Genomic DNA, 23,783 nt, shown 5'->3' with positions numbered 1-23,783 from the left:
CGCGCCTGAGTCGCATGACGCCAGTGTCACCCAAAGGGAAGTGATTTACATGTCGTACGTTAAGATTTTAACGTCCATTTTTAAAAATGGACGTAAATTTAACTTTAAACAGCTAAAAACAGGAATTGCAGTACCCCATGGATATCGAATACATTAAAACCAGTTTTATAAAACATTAAATAAAAACCAACGTGAGATGATAAACTGTAACGCATAATGCCGTCTTGAGGCAATAGTTAACTTACGAAGACGCGGTTTTACATAGCAACTGCTATTAAGTCATCAATTATACACTCGTAATAAGATATAAAAAGAACCTGTGTAACGGTTCAGTACATCAGTATTGGCATTAGTGTAATTGGTTTGTTATGATTACTTCGAAGTAATACGGAAAATTAAAATGAATTTTATCCATAGTGGATGCTGTCTAACTCCGTGACTGTTCCTTTATTGGGTTGTAGAAAAATATCTTCTACCATTCACAATAAAAGGTTGTTTATTCGTCACACGACTGGTTTCGGGCTTGCGCCCATCTTCAGGTATTTATACATTCATTTTTGATCTCCAACAGTACAAATATGTAAATTAATGTATAAACAGCTAAAGATGGGCGCAAGCCCGAAACCGATCGTGTGACGAATAAACAACCTTTTATTGTGACTGGTAGCGGATATTTTTCTACAACCCTGTGGTATATGAACGCTATCTCGTGGCATCGACTAGAGCTCGTAAGGACGCCGTTTCCATGGAGCCATAGTTGTAGAAATGGGAGTCAGTTGTCGAAGATCTATTTGTTGGACTCCGTGTGTCGCCTTGACGAAAGTGGTCAATGCCCACCGTTGAAGATGAAAGAGAAGGTATTTTTCCTAATGACACTAAGCAGATGAGTAGGTAAAAACCATATACGAATATGGTCCCATTCACAGTTTGATGGCTATCGATTGTAACTGAATGAGTAGTGGGATCTTGTACTGTGTTACTGACGGCTGGCAGGAGCTTGGTATAAGTTTTATGGGAAGGTTAGCTAACAGAAGCCTAGTGTATGGGGGAAAGAAGATGAAAGAGGACTTTATCTGGTAACCACGATAGAGTTCTGCGCCAGGAAGTAGGAATTGCTTGCAGTTACTTTGAGACAGGCGACGAAGTGTTTGGAGGTCAATATAACAAAAAACGAATTAGTCGAAACGCAGTCCCTGTTCAAGTCAGTGAGGGAGACCTAGTAATTAGAAGAGCGGGCGGAACCAAATTCGCTGTTAAAGGCTGCGTTTAGGGGATATGATTTCTTCGCTCCGTTATGGTTTCTTATCACCAAAGGCAAACATATGGATGTTACAGCGCGTACAATTTTAAACATAACTCGCGAAGTCGTTCGATTGTTAACCGGGCGAGTCAGTTTCTTACTTTCACGGAACTCTTTAACTGATTAACAGCTCATGCTCTGTCACTGAGGTACTGGATGCCGCCAGATGTTGCCCAGTTCTGTGTGAAACATGTGTTGACGCGGCGGCGTGGCAGCTCCGCCTAACGCAGTGGCGCGCACGCGGAGTTCACGGCCTCCCAGCGGGCGCTGCCGCGGGCGATGAGCTGCGGCGTAAATCAGCGGCCAGCCCAAGTCCTCGGCGTACTTACCCCCCGAGGCGGGAATTAATCTCCTCCTGACGCAGCCAACTGACGGCCAGAGTGCCTCCCAGCAAGGCTCTGGTCGTCCTGGCAGCTCAGCTGAGCAGTTCCTGTTCCTAACTCTACAGGCAGGGGCGCTCATCTCACGAACTCTAACATATACAGCCGCGCCGCTCACAGCAGTGAAAATATTAATCTCTGATAGGGCGACACTAGCGTCCCAAGCGGCGAGAACGCCGACCGCTCTCAACGTCATACTGCTACATAAGAATGAAGCTGCTCAGATGTTTCTCGTTAATGTTACTCACTGTAAATTTAATAAGAATTTGTTTTTCTGTTTCTTTATGTTAGGCAATGTAATTTCATATTCAGACAAACAAAATCCATCTTTGTGGCACAGAGTCGTACATAAGGGCGTTATTAGAGAGCTGAAAGTCATATCGACTTAGAAATTCTGAAACTGGTTCTTACTGTTATTAATAACATTCAAGAATAATGTTCAAGACTGAGTCCCACCTAATATTCCCTTTTGTTGAGCACCGTTTTATTAGTGCTCTGTATTATGCAATACATTTACCGCTAAAATAGTTACGACACAATGACCCAAATATAAAATTTATCCATGTTCGTTTCACTTAGCATGCTCTTAGCGCTGTAAGTTAACATTGTCTTTGGTTTCTACAGTCGCCACACAGTTCCACACACAAATGCAAAAAATAAATTTGATATTACACTCAATAAGGTGACATTTCTTTTCAATTTTCGTAATATTTATTATTGTGTCTGAGAGTTAATAAAACACTAGGGAACATGTCTGACTGTAAAAAAAAAGTAAACTAAATTAGAAATTAACTGAGATAAACTAGAATGTGCAATGTATTGTAAAGAATTATTTTAGACCTTACTTTCTTTTTTATAAGTCTTCTCGTGTGTTCCTTCAGGACATCATGGGTTAGTATAACAATACATGTAGAGCCACTTTTCCTTTACGAACATGAATCAAATATATTAAAATATATTTCTCTTTCTGAATTTGATTTCTATGACATTTTGAGGAAAAAACAATTCCTATAATCATGGACACTTTCGTTGTTCCGTAATAATTTTACTTGGAATTTGAATGAAAGTTTATCGGAAGTACCATTACATGGGATACCAGGGAAGATTTTTGACTGTATTAAGGATATCTTGGTAGGGAAAGCCCTGTATGTTGTCTTGGACGGGGAATTGTCAACAGATGTACAAGTAACTTTTGACGTCTTCCTGGGAATGGTGTTGGGAACCGTGCTGTTCATGTTGTGTGTTATTTATTACTGGTAACCACAGACTATTTGTAGGTAATGCTATTACCTATAATGAAACGCTGCATGTAAAAACCAGCACAAATATTCAGTCAGATCTTAATAAGATTTCAAAGTGCACTTAAGACTGGCAGTATATTACGCTTCATTAAACGAAAGATACATTGTTACCATATTAGTAAGTCACAAATGGAATTGGTCAAGTCATACAAATTCCTGGATATAACATATTTTCGGAAACGACTTGCTGACACTTAAGTCTATACCCAATGTTAACAAATTTATCTTCTTTAGAAACGCTTTCCTTGCCATTGCCAGTCTACATTTTATATCCTCTCTAGTTTGACCATCATCAGTTATTTTTCTCCCCAAATAGCAAAACGCATGTACAACTTTAAGTGTCTCATTTTCTAAACTATTCCCTCAGCATCACCTGATCTAATTCGACTAAATTCCATTATCCTCGTCATATATCCGGATTTGAAGACACTGTCCATTCTGTTCAACGGTTCTAGGTCCATTGCTGTCTCTGACAGAATTACTATGTCATCGGCAAACTCAAAGTTTTTCTTTTTTCTCCATGTATTCTAATTCCTATTCCAAATTTTCTTTTGTTTCTTTTACTGCTTGCTCAATATATAGATTGAATAACATCGAGGATAGGCTAGAACCACGTCGCACTCCCTTTCCAACCACTGCTTTCCTTTCATGTCCCTCGACTCTTATAACTGCCCTCTGGTTTCTGTAAAAATTGTAAATAGCCTTTCGCTCCCTCTATTTGACTACTGCCACCTTCAGAATTTGAAAGAGAGTGCTCCACTCAACATTGTCAGAAGCTTTCTCTAAGTCTACAAATGCTAGAAACTTAGGTGTGCCTTTATCTATCTTCTAAGGTAAGTCTTAGGGTCAGTATTGCCTCTCGTGTTCCACCATTTCTGCGGAATCCAAACTGATCTTTCCCGAAGTTGGCTTCTAACAGTTTTTCCATTCGTCTGTATAAATTGGTGTTAGTATTTTGCAACCGTGACTTATTAAACTGATAGTTCGGTAATTTTCACACCAATCAGTCAACACCTGCTTTCTTTGGTATTGGTATTATTATGTTCTTGTTGAAGTCCGAGGGTATTTCGCCTGTCTCATACATCTTGCTCAAAATATGGTAAAGTTTTGTCAGCGCTCGCTCTCCCAAGGCTGTCAGTAGTTATAATAGGGTGCTGTCTACTTTTGGGGTCTTGTTTCGACGTGGGTCTTTCAGTGCACTGTCAAATTCTTCACGCAGTATCATGTCTTCCATGTCATCTTCATCTACACCCTCTTCCATTATCACAATATTGCCCTCAAGTACATCGCCCTTATATAGACCATCTATACACTCTTTCCTCATTTCTGCTTTCCCTTCTTTGCGTAGAGCTAGTTTTCCATCAGAGCTCTTGGTATTCACACAAGTGGTCCTATTTTCTCCAAAGATGTCTAACGTTCATGTAGGTAGTATGTATTTTGCCCCTATACATCCTTACATTTGTCCTCTAGTCATCCCTGCTTAGCCATTTTGCACTTCCAATCGATCTCATATTTGAGATTCCTGTTTGCTTGCTTCATTTACTGCATTGTTATATTTTCTCCTTTCGTCAATTAAATTCAATATCTCTTCCGTAACCCAAGGATCTCTACTAGCCCTCGTCTTTTTACCTACTTGATCCTGTGTTACCTTCACTATTGCATCTCTCAAAGCTACCCATTCTTCTTCTACTACATTTCTTTCCTCCGTTCTTGTCAGTCATTCTCTACTGTTCTCTCTGAAACTCTCTACAATCTCTCTTTAAACGAACTTTTTTGTTGTTCGGAAACCGCATCATCTTCACTTTTCAAGCTAATTAAGGCCCTAGAAGCATGTTCTATGCCGAATGTACTTCTGAAGAAAATGCTGTTCTTGTAGCTGGAGTCAAAGGTTTTTGTAAATCGTGCTTTTTGCGTTCTTGTGGAGGAATTACATAGAAAGTTTCATCCCCTAACGCATATATCTGTGTATCTAACCGAGAAGTTAAATACCAGTTTTCATAGATAAGGCACTAATTTTTAATGTAACTAAATATCTTTTCATCTTTTAGTACCCCTCCTTTTCACCCTTAGGGTTCAATTTACAAATACAATTCTTTCTAGCAGAGTCACCAAATACGGATTTTGACAGTTCAGCATCAAAAATGCTTTTACAATGAAATAATTTCATATATGTTTTCATCCCTATTTCATGCCCTTAGGGGGTTGCATTTCCAAAAACAATGATACACTTTTTTTTTCCAAGAGAGAGTAGTCAACTACCAATTTTCATTGATGCAATTTTAAAAATGCTAGTAGTTCCTTAATAATGATTTATTTTCAAAAAAAGAAAGGTTCGCCTACTATTTTACACCGATAGTGGCTGACTTTCCAAAAATGCTCAACCACGCATTATTTTATTTCTGACTGAGAAACCAAATACCAGTTTTCGTACTTTTAGCTTCAAAATTGCCTTAATAACGATATATTTTAAAAAAAAACTTAATCCATTATTTCACCCCTTCAGGAGTGGAATTTCTAAAAATCCTTTCTTAAACGATGACTATTGTATAAGATCCACTCCATTTGCAAAATTCAAGTTTCTATCATTAGCAATTTGGACTAGGTGATGATGAGACAGTTAACCAGTTTGGCCCTACTTCACCCCCTTAGATGTTGGAATTCCAAAAACAGTCATACACATATATTTTATTTACTACATGAGAAGCAAACACCAATTTTCGAAACTTCAGCTTTGAAAATACTTTCACAATAACGTATCTTCATAAAATATTTCACCCCTTAAATCAGTCCAAAAACAGTGAAGTGCGTATTTTGTTAATTCTCATAGAGAAATCAGGTTGATTTAGCCTGCAAAATGTTTGCATGATGAAATATTACTGTGAAAATTTTCATACCCTATTTCACCAACCAATGGGCATTGAATTTCCAGAAACAGTGAAGCACGTATTTCTTTAGTTTCTAACCGAAGAGCCAAATTCAAATTTTCGTAGATTTAGCTTCAAAATTCTGCAATTATGAAATATTTCCGTAAAACATTTCATCCGCCATTTCACCTTTATAGGGTTTAATTTCCAAATACACTGAAACATGTACTTTTTTATTTCTCACCGAAAAGTCAGATACCGATTTTCATATATGTAGATTTAAAAACACATTAGCAATTCTTTTTTCAAAGAAAAACATTTCATTCTATAGTCGGTCACTTTTCAGATATGCTGAAATACATGTTTCTTTATTTCTGACCGAGAAAAAGATACCAATTTTCGTATATCTAACTTCAAAATTGCCACAATAGTGACATATTTTCATGAGGCATTTCATCACATATTTCACCGCCTTAGTGGTGTAATTTCGTAAAATATTAAACGACGCCTAAACTATAAAATCAATATCCTCTCTACATTTCAAGTTTCTGTCCTAAGCAGTTTGGGCTGGACGATGAAAACGCAGTCAGTCAGAACACTGCTTTTTAAAAATTCTTTAGTAAAACGTAATATTTTCTTAAAAATAGTCATCTCCTATTTCACCCCAGAGGCTCAAATTCTTAAAACAGTGAAACATGCATTTTTTAATTTCTGTGTCAGAAGACAAATACAAGTTTACAAAGAACTAGCTTGGAAAATGCTTTCATAACAAAATAATTTCATGCAACTTTTCATCCCCTATTTCACTCTCCTAGGCGCCGGAGTTTCTAAAAATACTGAAACGTGTATTTTCTTTTTCACTTCTAACGGTGAAGTCAAATACCAATTTTGATAAATGTAACTTTAAAATGCTTTAGTAATACCTTAATTATTATTTATTAAAAAAACATTTCTACCCACTGTTTCCCCCTTGTGACTGAATTTCCAAAAATTCTGAAACAAGTGTTTTTTACTTGTGACTGAGAAACCAAATACTAGTGTTCACAGTGCTAGCTTCAAAATGACGTAATAGCGATATACTTTCAGAAAATCTTTCATCCCCTATTTCATCCGCCTTACTGGTGGAATTTCCAAAAATATCTTCTTAATCGATGGCTGCAGTATAAGACCAACTCCCTTTCCACATTTCAAGTTTTCATCCTTTGTGGGTGACCTGACCGATGATGAGGAATTCAGTGAGCACATTGCCTTCTATATATGAAATTCGCATTAACGAGAAGACAGTAAAACACAATATTTAGCCGAAGGTAGCCTTCACTGCCGTTACGTAGAGGTACACTATACGAAGCACAATATACATCCAGGCCAAAGCTACGTACACGGAACTAGGATGAAGCAACAGAGAGAATAATGAACGATGAGAGCAATCAAGGTCTCAGAGGGGCAGATTTTGGTGAATGTTACCACATGGCAGATTCCGTTGTTTCATGATTGTAGCGCGAGACATTCATGCTCGCCGAGCGAAGGAGAAGGCGTGCGTATGCGAGTGACATTGTTGCGTTCTATTCAAGGTGATGAACAGCTAGACTGCTACTAGCTGCGTGACTGTAGATGCCTGTAGCAAGACGTGTTCGAGACGGTAGAGAAGTTGCAGCTGCTATATACAGGGTGTTACAAAAAGGTACGGCCAAACTTTCAGGAAACATTCCTCACACACAAATAAAGAAAAGGTGTTATGTGGACATGTGTCCGGAAACGCTTAATTTCCATATTAGAGGTCATTTTAGTTTCGTCAGTATGTACTGTAAATTTTCGCTGGGCTGACGAGAATCCGCACGCAATTGTGCAATCATGTCATAAACACAGAGTTTCTGTGAACGTTTGGGTGGACGTTGTTGGTGATGTCTTGATTGGTCCCCATGTTCTTCCATGGATCACGTTATCATGATTTTATACGGGATACTCTACCCGTGCTGCTAGAACATGTGCCATTACACGTACGACACAACATGTGGTTCATGCACGAATGAGCTCCTGCACATTTCAGTCGAAGTGTTCGTACGCTTCTCAACAACAGATTCGGTGACCGATGGATTGGTAGAGGCGGACCAATTCCATGGTCTCCACTCTCTCCTGACCTCAACCCTCTTGACTTTCATTTATGGGGACATTTGAAAGCTCTTGTCTACGCAACCTCGGTACCAAATGTAGAGACTCTTCGTGCTCGTATTTTGGACGGCTGTGATTCAATATGCCATTCTCCAGGGCTGCATCAGCGCATCAGGGATCCCATGCGACGGAGAGTGGATGCATGTATCCTCGCTAACGGAGGACATTTTGAACATTTCCTGTTACAAAGTGTTTGAAGTCACGTTGGCACCTTCTGTTGCTGTGTGTTTCCATTCCATGATTAATGTGATTTGAAGAGAAGTAATAAAATGAGCTCTAACATGGAAAAAAGCATTTCCGGACACATGTCCACATAACATATTTTCTTTCTTTGTGTGTGAGGAATGTTCCTTGAAAGTTTGGCCGTACCTTTCTGTAACACCCTGTAGACGCGGAGCTCAGACTGAATGGGCACGACATGGGGTAATAGCCAGATCTTTTATGGCCTAGCTGACGGGACAGACGTGCAAGCTTCTGACTTTTAAAAATAGAGCCGTTACCAACTGTGTGGGAGGGCGACGGCTAAACCCTTCCTTATGAGACAATGAAACTGCTGATCGCACCTTTTTGCCGACAGAGGGTTTCTATTCTGGCTCAGTTCCAACCACCAGAAAGGCAATTCTCGCTATACCTCTACGGTTCCGTAAGGAAGAATAACGACCGTATAAAACTAGAGGAATTTTTTATGGTTACCTCCATTCTGACGAGTAAACTTCGCTCAGTGGTAGAGAAGCCAAAGTAAACGAACACGAGTCACGCCTTCCGTAGATATTTGACTATTTCTGAGAAAACAGCGGTCAGAGTTTTCGACGTAGTTTGCCTGCCGTTTAAAAAACGATAACGTCAGCCGAAACGGTGATGCAGTGCTAACGTTGCAGAGTGTCATCTGTTTGTCCCATTTTCGAAACCCGATTGTTATATTTACTTATTCTGTTGCTTTTTTTTTAATTACCTATCTGCGCCCATAGAAGGTTACTACACGAATGTTTCTTTATTAGGTTAGGCCTACAAGAGCTTTATTGTAAAATTACTGCTGATTTTCGCAATAAAAGTCATGCATTTATTTTGTAATATATGTGCATACCGCGTGACCGCTACGGTCGCAGGTTCGAATCCTGCCTCGGACATGGATGTTTGTGATGTCGTCAGGTTACTTAGGTTTAAGTAGTTCTAAGTTCTAGGGGACTGATGACCTCAGAAGCTAAGTCCCTAGTGCTCATAGCAATTTGAACCATTTGAAGTCTCACTCGGACGTCGTCCTAGGTAGCTGCGTGGTCAGCTGGCTTACGGCCGTGGTCGCGTACAGACCTGCTCCGCACCCCGGGCAGCGCTGTGCTAACGGAGTTGTTTATTTCCGCGTCGCGGTCTTTGTGTTCTATAGCGTCCATCAGTATTGTACCACGTGGCGGGCTCTTACCACCGAGACATTTGAAGTTACATTAAAAGCGCTTATGAAATTGAACAATTCATTCACGAAGAGCTACGTCTCGACCCACATGAAGTGATAGGTATTCCTCCATCACCGGCAGCATCGGTCGGCTTCATGAGGAAGAAGCATGCACTGACATAGTCACAGTTTGCGCACAGACTCTAACATTCTGATGGGATATTGGGGTGGTGACAGAAGACCACGCTGGTTTCAGTCTTCAAACAGTTCCAGTGTTTGGGCTCCCTTTCAAGTGCCCTAAGATATGGATGTTGAAGCCTTTCGACACTAGGGCAACGTTGTGGGCCACGTTGCGGAAAAATCGCAGACATTCACAACATCCACGTGTCTGACAGATGAAGATCGAACTGTCCAAACACATACCTTCAGAATGCTCCTGTCCTCCTGGCAGCATTCTCCCTCGGGTATGACACTGTGGATGAGACCCTACTGGCACCATCTCCTCTGAGGCCGACAAGACCCACAACTCTCCAGAGCTCCATGAATGGCCCACTTGTAGCGATGGACATCGAACTGAGGTGCTGCTTACTTCTGCCTTCCTTTGGGCGGGCACAACATCAGACGACGAACGGACACATTCAGACATGGAACAGCACCTCAGAAAGCAGTGGTTGCCTGTGACGTCACACTACTTCATATGGCATCAGAGTTAGTGTACCAGATACCAGACAGTAATCTCCCTTTGAGCGCCCAGACGACGGGAGTGTCTGCTCCTGATGTCCCATCTGGCGAACATCCTTTCCACTGCCTGTGATCTGCCTGACTGTGACAGATCCCACTGTGGCAGAGTCACTACCCCTAGCCCTCGATGGGCGCGACAGTAACCTACCACCAGTTTAGATCTTCTGGGCTGATGATGTTGGCGAAACAGCGGTTGGTATGCTGACCCACCCATTGGGGAGTGCCCACAGGTGGCTCCCAACCCAGTAATAGCAGCCACAGGGCCTGCACCAGATGTTTCATGGCAGCCAGACATTTCTGCAGGGCCCCTTGTGCGAATAGAGGGAGCATGCACCCAACACTACCACATTGTGACCATGAATCTGACCAACATCTGGGCTCCACATAAACTCTCAGTGTTCAGAGATATCGTTTACGCTACAGATGTCGACATTTGTCTCTGCCAGGAAATGATCATCGCTGATTTCTATGTTTCCACCAGCTTGAAAGCCTACATCTACCATGCCTCTGACAACAGTAGCTGAGCGGCTCTCCACTGAAGCTCAAGTGTACCTACCAAATGTTGCTGACAACTTTTTGAGACTGAGAGGGCCCTCTGTCATCAATGTTGCCCTACCTACACATCCATCCTATGCTGGCGGCTGTCCTATGTAAAACCGGGTTTACACAAGGCATTGATGGTGTATGGCAGAGATGCCTTGTCATGTGAGCACCATGGACGTAATAGGTGAACCAAAGTGACTGCACTTTGATGGTGTTTCCTCTTCTGCCCAACTGGTGATACTGCATTGTGCTGAAGTCCTGCGTGACCCAACCTTAACTGAGAAGGTGTCGGCACTCACCTTGAACACTGCACAAGAGGATGTGACTCAAGAACTTCAGGACTACGTGACCACAGATGACCTAGAAACTATCAAGGCAAGAGCTGGTGATGCGCCTCTTGAGGTGCGCAATTTCAAGAATACCCTATAGTGGACGCCTCAACGTGGCTCTAGCGTTCGAGTGCTCTGTCTGACAGGGTTGTCCACATTCCACGATACTGTATGCTTTCGCGTTGGAATCCGAACTCCACAAATGTCGTCAACGCCTGGTTGTCCTACCATTGCCCGGACGATCTCATCATCTACCTGAACAGTGGTCTGTGTGGCTCTGATATGAGTGTTAACATATTGTGAAAAGTCTTGAGCAGTTTTACTAACGTTTTCAAATCGCAGGTTCTTCTGATTGGTGAGAGCATACTGTAGGCGCCCCGGTGGTCCCGGTCGCCTACGGTGGACTAGATGGCCGAGCGGTCACCCCTCCAGTTGTCAGGATGCTAGAAAATGGCTGTAGAAGCGTCAGAAACGCCAAAGAAACATTATTAATTCATGACACCTTTATTCTTGCCGAGTACAAAGTGGCTTGGTGATATCAACGACTTTTTCTCTGCCTCGTGATGACTGTGTGTTGTGTGATGTCCTTAGGTTATTTAGGTTCAAGTAATTCTAAGTTCTAGGGAACTGATGACCATCGATGTTAAGTCCATAGTGCTGAGAGCCATTTGAACCATATCAACGACCTTCCCCGAGTCCTCGCTGCCTCGTAGCGATGCCACCAGATCCGGGCCGCACAGTCTTGCTAGCGCAGCGCCGCGTGCTGTGACGCAGCGGCGGAATGTCGTTACTTGGGTCGCGCGTGGCTGGCGGCGTCCGGCTGGCCGGCCGGCTAGACGGCGGACAGCAGGTGGCTCGGGGTTGGAGTCCCGACTCTGTCGGCACGAGAGGCGCTCTCGTAGTGCGGAGTGTACTTTATCCCACCCCGTCTTCTTCCCTGCTCCTCCTGGTGGCTCTCCACGGTGGACGGGCGGAACGGGGATGCAGTCCTCCAGCGACCCAGTACACATGTAACTGCAAGTCTAACTGCGAGTGCGAGTGCCTTGTTGATATCAAAGCTGGCGTATTTAAAGGAAGCACGAGCGACGTCCTGACGTCATGCTCGTTTGTAATGAACGCATTCGTTTCATTTATTCTGCTGATTCATCTGTCGTACTCGCCCCTTAGGTGTTCTCGCGACAGAGTTACGTGTGGTTACGGCAGATTTAGGCGAAGTTGTGAAATGCAGTACAGCTGACGCTATACCTCTGTCTTGCACTCTACGAAAGTCTCGGTCTAACACAAACCCGCGTGCTAAGCAACTCTCTCTCGCCTATTATGTGTAACCAGACCATGGCACTTGCGTAACGACACATTCCAATATATGCGCAATCCTCCTACCTCTTGGATAACGCACTGCCTCTGGCTCTCGGCATAGGCAACGAAACTTTGACAATAATCCACGTTTCCAACTCTTTACTATTCCGCAACACTACAATACTGAGAGAGTTTCGTTCCTCTAAGTGTGGCTATCATCGTCCACTGCTTGTACATCGATTTTACGAATGATTTTCGATGTTTGGCGGCAACAAACAGCAGCGTCAGCTCTAAACGATCAGGGCTGGCCTCGTAGATCACCGGCTTATATCCCTGGACACTGTACAGCATGTGCAATACATGAATGTCTACCACGCCTCTCACATTCCTCTAGTGGCTCAAATCTTCCCAGTCCCAATTAATCTCTCCTGTCATATGTTGATGACGATGGGATGCTTTGTCTGTACCAGTATGTTACTCAAAGTTCAATATGCCTCCCTTCCCTTCCCTTAGGAGCATGGTTGGGTTGGCTTGTTCCATGTGTCGACAGAGTTACAGCACGTTTTTTTTAGTTCCCATCCGAAAGTCCGGCGCCATAGCCTAATGAGCCTCACCGGACTACTTTTATATGAATACACGTCTGTCTCCATGACAGCCCCACTCATGTTATCAAACATTTAACCCTCCCCCTTTCGGCGTTTCATTCTGGAACTAACTTGCTACCACTTCCATGAATACTCCAGACAAAGACTGTACATGATGCATTACATATGGCCGGCCGACGTGGCCGAGCGGTTCTAGGCGCTACAGTCTGGAACCGCGCGACCGCTACGGTCGCAGGTTCGAATCCTGCCTCGGGCATTGATGTGTGTGATGTCTTTAGGTTAGTTACGTTTAAGTAGTTCTAAGTTCTAGGGGACTGATGACTTCAGAAGTTAAGTCCCATAGTGCTCAGAGCCATTTGAACCATTACATATGCATTGGTCCCCCATTCCCATAGGGCACAATTTCTCCAGATTATATGGAGTAGTATATGGAAAGCGATGCACGCATGCTTTCTCGACACCAGCGTCCAATCGGTGTAGTAGCTTATCGTGTACGGAAAATAGGTCAACCAATCTTGTTCGCACCGCAACCGCCTCGCTGACATACCCCTATGTGTTCAGTGTGGTGTAGACAACACAGAAGCCCAGCAATGGTGGTACGTCTTCCGAGGTCTGAACGATCGGGATGAATATCTAGGATTTCCTAAGGCGACAGACACCTGCTCATATCACTTTCCATACGCTTTTATTCCCAGACGTGGTTCTTTGCCCCTCAAAGAAAACTATCATTGTGGTACCTTTTTGGCCCCGAGGAAAAACCGGAACTGGATATTGGACGTGGAATTGTTCGCAACCTCAGGTACAAGCACTTGTTTTCAAATTTTCTATGGACCGCGTTTGACGACTCAGCTTTTAGCTGAAACGCTCATGCCATGAGATGCTGATGCTTATTTTGCTGACATTATGCTCTGACCAAACCACAAAGGGAATGTCTATAAAACTTACGAGCAGACAAATGTGGATGAACCACAAACAAAAGGCGTGAGCGACTCCTGGTATACTGGTACTAACAAAATAATATAAAAAATAAATGAATAAAACAAAAAAATTAAAAGTAAAATTATTTAAAAAATAAAAGTAAATAGCAAAAGAAGTTCCTACATTGCTCTTTTAATTTTCTTCGCTCCTCTGTGTGTTCGGACCCCCTGCTTTCTTCCTTTCCTGCACCGCCCCCCCCCCCCCTTTCCTCTTAGTGATAGGTTAGTTATTTTGGGATAGGTGTAGATAGGTGAAGTACTTATCTTTTCTTAGCACACAAGTGGAGGTGCCAAGCAGTTTTTTTGTAGTTTCCATTTCCTGTTCAGGGGGGATAAAGAAGAAGAAGAAGAAGAAGAAGAAGAAACGGTGGGTCGCTACCTGAAAGGGCCGAGTCGGAGGGTTTCTCCGCTCGGGGACTGGGTGTCATGTTATACTTACGTACGCATCGTCATGCGTGGGCACGTCCTGAAAGCAAGGAAATTAAAGAAATATGTATTACTTGGGAAAGAAACGTCGCTAACATTGCTAAAGATTTCAGGCGGTAGCAACAATTTTGTGGGAAACCACGCGCGACGTATCACTTTTCCGATTGAAATTGATTATGAGTCAAGATACACTCTAGGAATTCCACAGAAAACGATTTTAAATAATTTTCTCATTTTTTTTTTAAATTTACTCACCAGGCATGCAATTAGTAGACGAATAAGCACAGGTTATTTCAGTATTGACTGGGAAACATTCGTGAAGTAATCTCATATGAGCATGACTAAATAAATGAAAAACTAAAATAGAAATAATAATTGAGATTCGAACACGGAACGCAAAACTGAAAAATGGCGAAACTAGACAATGTACCACCGCCTAGGCTAAATTCTGCCCTCGTCAAACAGCACGTAAACTACTTCGGAATCTTTGACCGTCCTATTCTCAGCAACGGTCAAGTACGTACGGATAATGGGAGACACATGTTCACTTATTTTGAACTCCCCCTAGACTAATCGAAGTGTCTGTGCTATCAGTTAATAGCATGTGCCGTGTTCTCCTGGTGAGTGAATTGCCAATGCCTCTCAGAATGCCGGCCGAAGTGGCCGTGCAGTTCTAGGCGCTGCAATCTGGAACCGCGAGAACGCTACGGTCGCAAGTTCGAATCCTGCCTCGGGCATGGATGTGTGTGATGTCCTTAGGTTAGTTAGGTTTAACTAGTTCTAAGTTCTAGGGGACTAATGACCTCAGCAGTTGAGTCCCATAGTGCTCAGAGCCATTTGAACCTCTCAGAATCATGGCAACAAAAGTCTGTTTCCAGACTTTGGTTCCTCAGTATGTTAGGATCATTATTATGCACTTTCTTTTCTGTTGCAAATTTCGTTAATCGTTTAAACAGCGACTGAATTTTCCAGGAAGTCGAAATAATACAGAAGGGAAAATTATGGACAAACGTATAGTTTGCTCTTTGCCAAAGGGTCCTGAATCTGGCATACAACTGATTGCTTATTAATGCCTACACGACTCTTCCCTTGTTTCCTGTCTTGAAGGCCGCCCATGTGTACGTCTCACCATGTGGCTGTCCTGGGACGGTACGTACGCACTTGAGCATAAATAACAAATATGCAAGCATCAAAAACTCACCTGAATACTGGATATAATATTATAAACTAAGCAACAGCATCAACCATCAACAAGACAATGGAAAATGTAAGTTAATGGAGCTGTAGCTACACAAATGGACACGAACTTTTTTCATCACTCCCCCGAGAATAAGTGAATAACTCAAAAAATGGTTCTAATGGCTCTGAGCACTATAGGACTTAACATCTGAGGTCATCAGTCACCTAGAACTTAGAACTACTTAAACCTAACTAAGCTAAGGACATCACACACATCCATGCCCTAGGCAGGATTCGAACCTGCGACAGTAGCGGTCGCGCGGTTCCAGACAGAAGCGCCTAGAACCACTCGGCCACAGCGGCCGGGTGAATTGCTAACACCCACGGTTTACTACAGATACAAAAGCTACAACAAGAGAAAAAATGCTAGTAATTCACTGCAACGGCAGTCACTGTCGATCTTGACGTGCACAAAAACGTATTGCCGTACAGTTTTCGTACGTCCGTTCTTTTGGACACGTGTGGTAAAAGTTGAGAATTTTGGTCGGCGTGCTGGGGTAGTCCGTACAATTGTGGTTACCACTTTGTCCAGATGACGTACTGATGCGCCTAGTAAGCAGCAGACCTTGGCTCGAGTCCCGGTTCGGCACAAAGTAACATCCTGTCACATTGATATACACTGAGGCAACAAAAGTCATAGAACGCCCCCTAAAGTCGTGTAGGATCTCCTTTTGCCCGGCGTAGTGCAGCAACTCGTCGAAGCATGGACACAAAAGTCGTTGGAAGTCCCCTGCAGAAGTATTGAGGCATGCCTATGTAACCGTCCATAATTGCGGAATTGTTGCCTTGTGCAGGATGTTGTGTACTATTTACTGCCTCAGTTACGTCCCGTAAATGTTCCATGGGATTCATGACGTGCCATCTGGGTGTCCAAAATCATTGGCTAGAATTTTCCAGAATGTTCTTCAAAACATCGTGAACGATTGTGGCCCAGTAACAATTCCATCATACTTTCGAAACATAAATTCATGAATGGCTGCAAATGGTCTCCAAGTAGCCAAACATTACCATTTCCGATCAATGAAAGATTCAATTGGACCAGAGAACCCAGTCCATTCTGTGTAAACACAGCCCACGGTATTATGGAACCACCACCAGCTTGCACAGTGGTTTGATGACAACTTGGGTCCATGGCTTCTTGGAGTCTGCGCCACACTGTAGCTGTACCATCAGCTCTTACCAACTAAATTCGGGATTTATCTAATCAGGGCACGAATTTCCAGTCATCTAGGATTCATCTGATAAGGTCACGAGCGCATGAGAGGTGCAGCAGGCGATATCATGCTGTTAGTAAAGGGATTCGCGGTGGTGGTCTGCTGCCATGGTCCATTAAGGCCAAATTTCGCCGCACTGTCCTAACGGATACGTTCGTCGTTCACTCCACTCTGATCGCTGCGGTTATTTCAGGCACTGTTGCTTGCCTGTTCGCACCGACAACTGTACGCAAACGCCGCTGTTTTCGGTCGTTAAGTGAAGACCGTCGGCCTCTGCGTTATCCCTAGTGAGAGGTAATGTCTAAAATTTGGTATTCTCGGCATACTCTGGTTATTATGCATCTCCGAGTATTGAATTCCCTAACGATTTCCGAAACGGAATGTCTCACGCGTGTAGCACCATAACCATGTCGGAAACCTTTTCACATGAATCACCTGATTATAAATGACAAATCCTTCCATAGTTGACCTTTTATCCGTTGTGTACGCTGTGCTACTGCCATCTGTGTAAGTGCATATCGCTATCCCATTACTTTTCTCACCTAAGTAAACGTTGGTAGTCTTGTCTACTGGCAGCTGATGTGTCTTACAATTAATGATTAATATCGAACACTGCTTTGGTGTGCGCATTACTATGATCAGTATGCATGCTGTATTTAGTATACACTTGCGGTTGTAATGAATAGGCAGTCTCGGCAAAAATAAAACTAAAGATGAGGAAACATACAACAGATAGTGATGGTATAGTGCCCATAGATTCCGAAATCGCACATTTTTTTTCTGTCGTATTTTCGTAATAATAGGTCCTCGCCCATGATGATAGACGAGGTAGAACATTAATGCATAACTATCGTCCCTGTAGAGGGGGCTCATGGAGGGTGTATCTATATATGATACGTATACAGTTTCCTACCACTATAGTTACGTTGGTCATTTATTCATACACAATAGCGTTCTAAAAAGCTGAATATTCGTCGTTAACCTCCTGCCACTTTCTTTAGTAAACTACGGTATGTTACTGAAGTAAGCTAATTTTTCACTATCTGATCAGATTTGAATGTGATATCAACAACAGTTACTCTTATATATACAGAAATCTAACTAAAATCAACGTACGTTAGACAAGCAGGGTACATCTCAAATGTTGCTCCTCTTTTTAGTAAAAACGCTGCATACCACAAGCTTGCACAGATTCATTCAGACATAAGTATATCAGACAAATCTGCCACGTTTTGATTTAGTTCTGCATGTGAACGTTAATCGGTAACTTCTTATCGTTCAGTCTAAAACTAAAGAGACAAAACTGGTTTCTAATGAAGGCCTTCTACTCCTTTTTAAATCTAATCCGATTACGTAACTAATATTGCTGGATCTTGCCCACTCGTCTCTTGTAGGGTGCCTAAGGGATGCAGCGTTCTCGGAATGCTATACAAAAATTAAAGCAAATAACACTGATATGGCGCGCGCCGCTATCCTGTGATCTTGTTTAGAGCGCGCGCTATAATCGATTATAGTTGGCTGTTCTGGTGCTCGTGGCCCTCCGGTGGTGGTTTGCTATTACGTCGCTGGCGTGTGTTTGCGGTGGCCGGCGGAAAGCGAGAGGGTAGTCGGTTTCCGGGTACTGCACGGAACGTGAAGTTCGCTCTGTTTGACCTGCTGGTGACTAGCACTAAGGTTATTGTGCCTCGCAATATGAGAAGAGTGGTCTGGGCCGGAGGCGATTCGCCGCTGTGCTGGCCATGCGGTGGTGATTAATTGGAGTCGGCGTACTTGTTCTGCCTGCCTGTCTGATATGGAGGTCCGGTGGGGTCCTGTGATACTCTGACCCGGAAACAACTAGTTGATGAATTTTGGAGTCGCCTGCCAGGTTAGGGTGTGGGCTCGGTTGGCTCGTCAGATTTTCCGCTGGAAGCTCCAGCAGTGGTTTCTGAACTTCATTCTGATGTGGGACGGCGTTGTTGTAAGTTTTTGCTGTGTGTGTGTGTGGCACGTTACAATATTTGTTGGTACTAATTTATTTGCTCAACTGGAGTATCTTTTGGTCATCCCTGTGAGTGGGTCGCTGCCCACGCGGTGTGCTCAGCGTTACCTTTGGTAGTGCCTGTTGGTTCCCTTTTGAAGGAATTCACGTAGGTGGTTCCTGCGCCAAACCAGCTCTTCACCGCACGCTCATGGCGTATGGACGAGACAGGGCGCCTTGGCTCTGCCGTTTACTACACGGTCTCACGGGAACTAGCGTCGCAACAACCTTCGCCAGAGCGCCAAATGGCCGTCCACGGGACACAGGCACGGCTTCTGCAGATCACGGCTCACAGTTTGCACGGCACTCGTGTTCGATCGAGACTGCACGATTCCATCCCAGAGGAATGCGCCTCTCTTTATCACATCGTCAGAGAACGGAGACACCATAAGAGACGACGGTGAAGAGAAAGGCTGACACGGGACATCCTTGTCGCACTGAGCGCTCAACAGTGAACGTTGGCGAGCGGTAGCAATGACCATAACTGTGGGAGGGGCTCCGTGGGTGAGACGGAGGAACCACACCTGCCTATATTAGGGGCATTTCTGCGGACGGGCAACGTGCGGAGACACACAGCACCATATCCCGTGCCGTCACAGATTATTACTGCACTCTCTGTCTAGCAGATCAACAGCGTGACAATGACATTGAGGACATCCTGCACGGCCTGCCACCTTCTTGGAGGCCGTCACGTTCAAATGGTTCAAATGGCTCTGAGCACTATGGGACTCAACTGCTTTGGTCATTAGTCCCCTAGAACCTAGAACTACTTAAACCTAACTAACCTAAGGACATCACACACATCCATGCCCGAGGCAGGATTCGAACCTGCGACCGTAGCAGTCGCACGGTTCCGGACTGCGCGCCTAGAAGCGCGAGACCACCGCGGCCGGCGAGGCCGTCACATGGTAATAAATGCGCATGGCCCTCTCGATGAGCGCGAGAAACTAATTACCTTGACCTGATGGTCTTCCGCTTGAATTTTGTAGCACCTTTTCTGACTTGAAATTTGGCGGCAAAGCTGCTGCGAACTCCTGGATCCGGATTTCCGCGTCCCCGCCCCTCCCCACTCGAATTTTTTGGGGGCATGATCACCCCGGTGCCAAAACCAAACAGGGGGGTGCAGACCGCAAGACTTCCGGCCGTTGATGTTATTGAATTCAAATTACAAGCTGTTCGCCGACATTCTTCATGCTCGCCTCCTCGCTATTATCAAAGATGCCATTCATGCCGACCAAACATGTTTGGGAGGTGGCAGTAACATACACACGGCGTTAAGCTCCTATAGAGATGTGGTGGCGCTCATGTCGGCATGCCGCTTAGAAGGTGCCTTCGTCGCGGTTGACCTAGAACATGCATTTGACCGAGTTGAGCACAGTTCCTTGCAGGCTGTCTTAGAGAAGATGGGCCTGCCCCTCATATAGGCAGGTGTGGTTCCTCCGTCTCACCCACGGAGCCCCTCCCACAGTTATGGTCATTGCTACCGCTCGCCAACGTTCACTGTTGAGCGCTCAGTGCGACAAGGATGTCCCGTGTCAGCCTTTCTCTTCACCGTCGCCCTCGAGCCTGCACTTCATGGTCTACGACAGCGTTTGGAGGGTATTCGCCTCCGCGATGTGCATTTTAAATGTTGTGCCTATGCGGACGATGTAGTACTCTTGGCGAGGTCGGCAGAAGATACATGTATGGCTTTCGCGTGGCTTCAGCAATACGGAGAGGTTACCGGGAACCGTATCAACCCGCGAAAGTCGCACTACATGGATGTGGGAAGAGGACTGCATATGAGTACGCCTGTGCCCATTACCAAAGTCCCGGCAATGAGTGTTTGGGAGGGACCTTTCATGGGAACGTGCAGCGTACAGCAGCAGATACGTATCACAGACTGCTTAATGTGATCCGCACGCAAGGTCATCTCCATAACTATTAAACACTTGACTTGATCGTGCGGGTACATTTTGTCAATGTCTACCTCGCTCCGAAACTTAATCATTACACACACGTTCTCCCGAGACCGCTACGGTTGCTGCCAAGTTCCAGGCGCCATCGGTCATTTCGTCAGCGATGGTAGGGTGTTCAAGAGATGCTAACGTTGCCCACAGACGCAGGCTGCATTGGAATGATAAACGTACACAACAGGGCGCGCGCTCTCTTCCCACGGACGATGCATCGCCTCCGTACTTCGGACAAGGACACCCTCCCTGAGGTGCCTCAACCCCTCCATCCGTCGATTCCTGTTGGGCATATGGACATATCACGCCAACACTGTGTCACTTACGCACCCATCTGGTCGGCACCTGTTGGATGTCTTGCAGACCACGCGGGATTCTAGAACCAAGGACTTCTACCGCTACTTTCAACGGACGCTGCCTGCTAATGTGGTTGAACGCTGACATCTGGCGATTGGCTGGAGGTGGGTGTGGAGTAACATACACTCGCCTTTCTTTCCCATCTCGGTCAGGGCGCTGTGGTATGTGATACCGACTGAAAAATCCCCCACCCGACAACGTTTACACATGATCCATCTTGCCGAGGATCCTTTCTGCTCCACATGCGCCGCTGTCGACACCGACATGCACCGTTTCAATTGTGGTACGGCTACCGACTGCTGACTCCTCACACTGCACATGTTGACATTGTTGCTGCGACGGACGCGTAGTCCGTAGAGCCCACCGAGCTGATCCATCCCGACGTCACTTACTTCCCTGCTACTCGTCATAAAGCCACGGTGTGGGTTAAGGGTATGGCATTGTCATAATTTTTTAATAAGAGCTTTGCAGGGTTGTTAGATTTCTGGCATCATTTACCGAGTAACTATACGATTTTATGGTGCAATGCGTCGTATGGTACGCTCTATGCGAATTACTTGGGTTGTTGTTTACGCGCTCTCCAGACCATTGAGGTGTACCAGGTGAGAGAAGAGACTCAGATATGCGCATGATGGACTGATGAGAGACATCAACGGTAGTTATGAGGTGTTTCACCCTCGCTGAACGAGAAGACGGCCAGGACAACCCACCTTCTGACTGCTGTGGACCGAGGGGAAAGAAAAAAAAATAGAACAAAAAAAGAATTACAAATAAACACATAAGAACAAAATGAACAACAAATAAAATATAGTTAAGTATTGTACCCCTTCCTTTTTCCTTTTTTTTAAATAAAATGTCCAGAGCCTGAATTGGTGGCGCACGACCGTCCTAGTTAGCTTAAGGGTGAAAGGGGCGTTGGTACTTGCTTTGTTTTCGTTTTTAGGTTAGATAGGTTTTTGGGGCTAGTATGGGTGATAGAGGCCACCACCTGAAGTCGAAGAGGTAATTTCTTTATATTATTATTGGTGTTTTGCCCTTAAAGAGCGCAGTTGGACTAAACTACATGGCCAGTTCCTTTTGCTGCCTTCCTTCCTGCCCAAACTTCCCTCATTCGCTCACTGTGTTTCTGTTTCCGGTCCTCTATCCACGCTTCTTGTCTCCGGCTTAATCTTGATTGCCTTTTTGGTTGCCCACATTTCTTTCATCTTCCGGCTGTGATCTTGCTTGCGTTCTTCGGTCTATTTTACCCCTGTTCGTTTGTCACAGTGTATCTCATGCAGTTTACTTGTCTTAATGATGTTTCTGAATTTTATTCTGTCGTTTATTGTGTCTGCTGTTATGTTGAATTGGTTCAGATCGTTTTTTACATCTTCCACCCATTCGTTGTTTCTAGTCGTTACCCAGTCAAAGATCTGTTTGGTCAGTCCGTGTGACGGCATTCAGTATAGGTGTCCATAGAATTGTAGTCTGCGTTTTCTAAACTTTTCTGTAACTGTCTCCGTATGTTTGTATATTTCCTCTGTAGGTTTCTTGATCCATACTCCATTGTTGTTAGTTGCGCCAAATATTTTCCTAAGTATTTTCCGGTCTACTTTTTCTAGTTGTCTGATACGTGTATGCCCTAGGATTAGTGCGGTCTCTGCTGCATATAGTGCCTTGGGGAGCACCAGCGTGTCGCAATTTAGCTTTTTGTGAGATAGACTTCTTGTTGTAATGATTCCACACTACTTTGTATACCTTGTCCAGTTTAGTTTTTCTTTCTTCGTTTGAGTCTCTGTTATGTCCGCTCATTTCTTATGTTTCTCTAAGGTATTTGAAGTTTGCCGTTTTGTAAATCGTGCCGTACTTTTGTTCAAAGATGAGAGTTTCTTTGTGCTCATAAACTGTGTTTTTTCGTAACAGATCTGAAGTCCAGTTTTGGAAGCGATTTCATGTAGTTTTTCAATAGCATCTTTTTCTTCGTTTATACCAATCGTGACAATCGCCAAATCGTCTGCAAAAGCCAGGCATTTAATCTGTAGGTTTCCTACGGTTATCCCCTGTTTTGATGCTTCCCATTCTTTTATTACCTTATCTATCACTAAATTGAAAAGGAGAGGTGAGAGGCAATCGCCTTGTCGGACACCTGTACGAATTTCAAAGGGCTCTAATAGTTCCCCACAGAACTTTACTTTCGAGGTGTTGTTGGTCAAAGTTTGCTCTATGATAGCCCGTGTTTTGTTGTCTACTTTGTATTCTGCTAGCATTTTGAAGAGAGTTTTTCGGTCGATATAGTCGTACGCCTTTTTGAAGTCGACAAAGGTAATGATTAGTTTCTGTTTGTGTTGTAAGATCATTTTCAGGTTTCAAATTTGTTCCGCACAAGACCGCCCGTTACGGAAGCCTGCTTGGTATTCCCCAATCAAATGGTCGGTTTGGCATTCTAGTCTGTTTAGTAAACCTTTAGAGAGGATGTTTCATGTGACCGGCAGTAGGGATATTCTTCTGTAGTTGTTCGGGTCAGTCTTGTCACCTTTTTTAGTGTAGTGGGTGTATCAGGGCAGTTTCCCAGAGGTCAGGAATTTTCATGTATTTCCCAGGTGTCTTCCAAGATCCTGTGGATATCTTTGCTAAGTTCTGGGTCTTGTAACCTGCAGATTTCCGCGATGATTCCGTCTTCTCCTGGTACTCTACGATTCTTGAGTGT

The sequence above is a fragment of the Schistocerca gregaria genome, chromosome 2 (assembly GCF_023897955.1).
Source record: "Schistocerca gregaria isolate iqSchGreg1 chromosome 2, iqSchGreg1.2, whole genome shotgun sequence".
Lineage (NCBI taxonomy): Eukaryota > Metazoa > Arthropoda > Insecta > Orthoptera > Acrididae > Schistocerca > Schistocerca gregaria.
Note: the sequence above shows the minus strand (reverse complement) of the source record.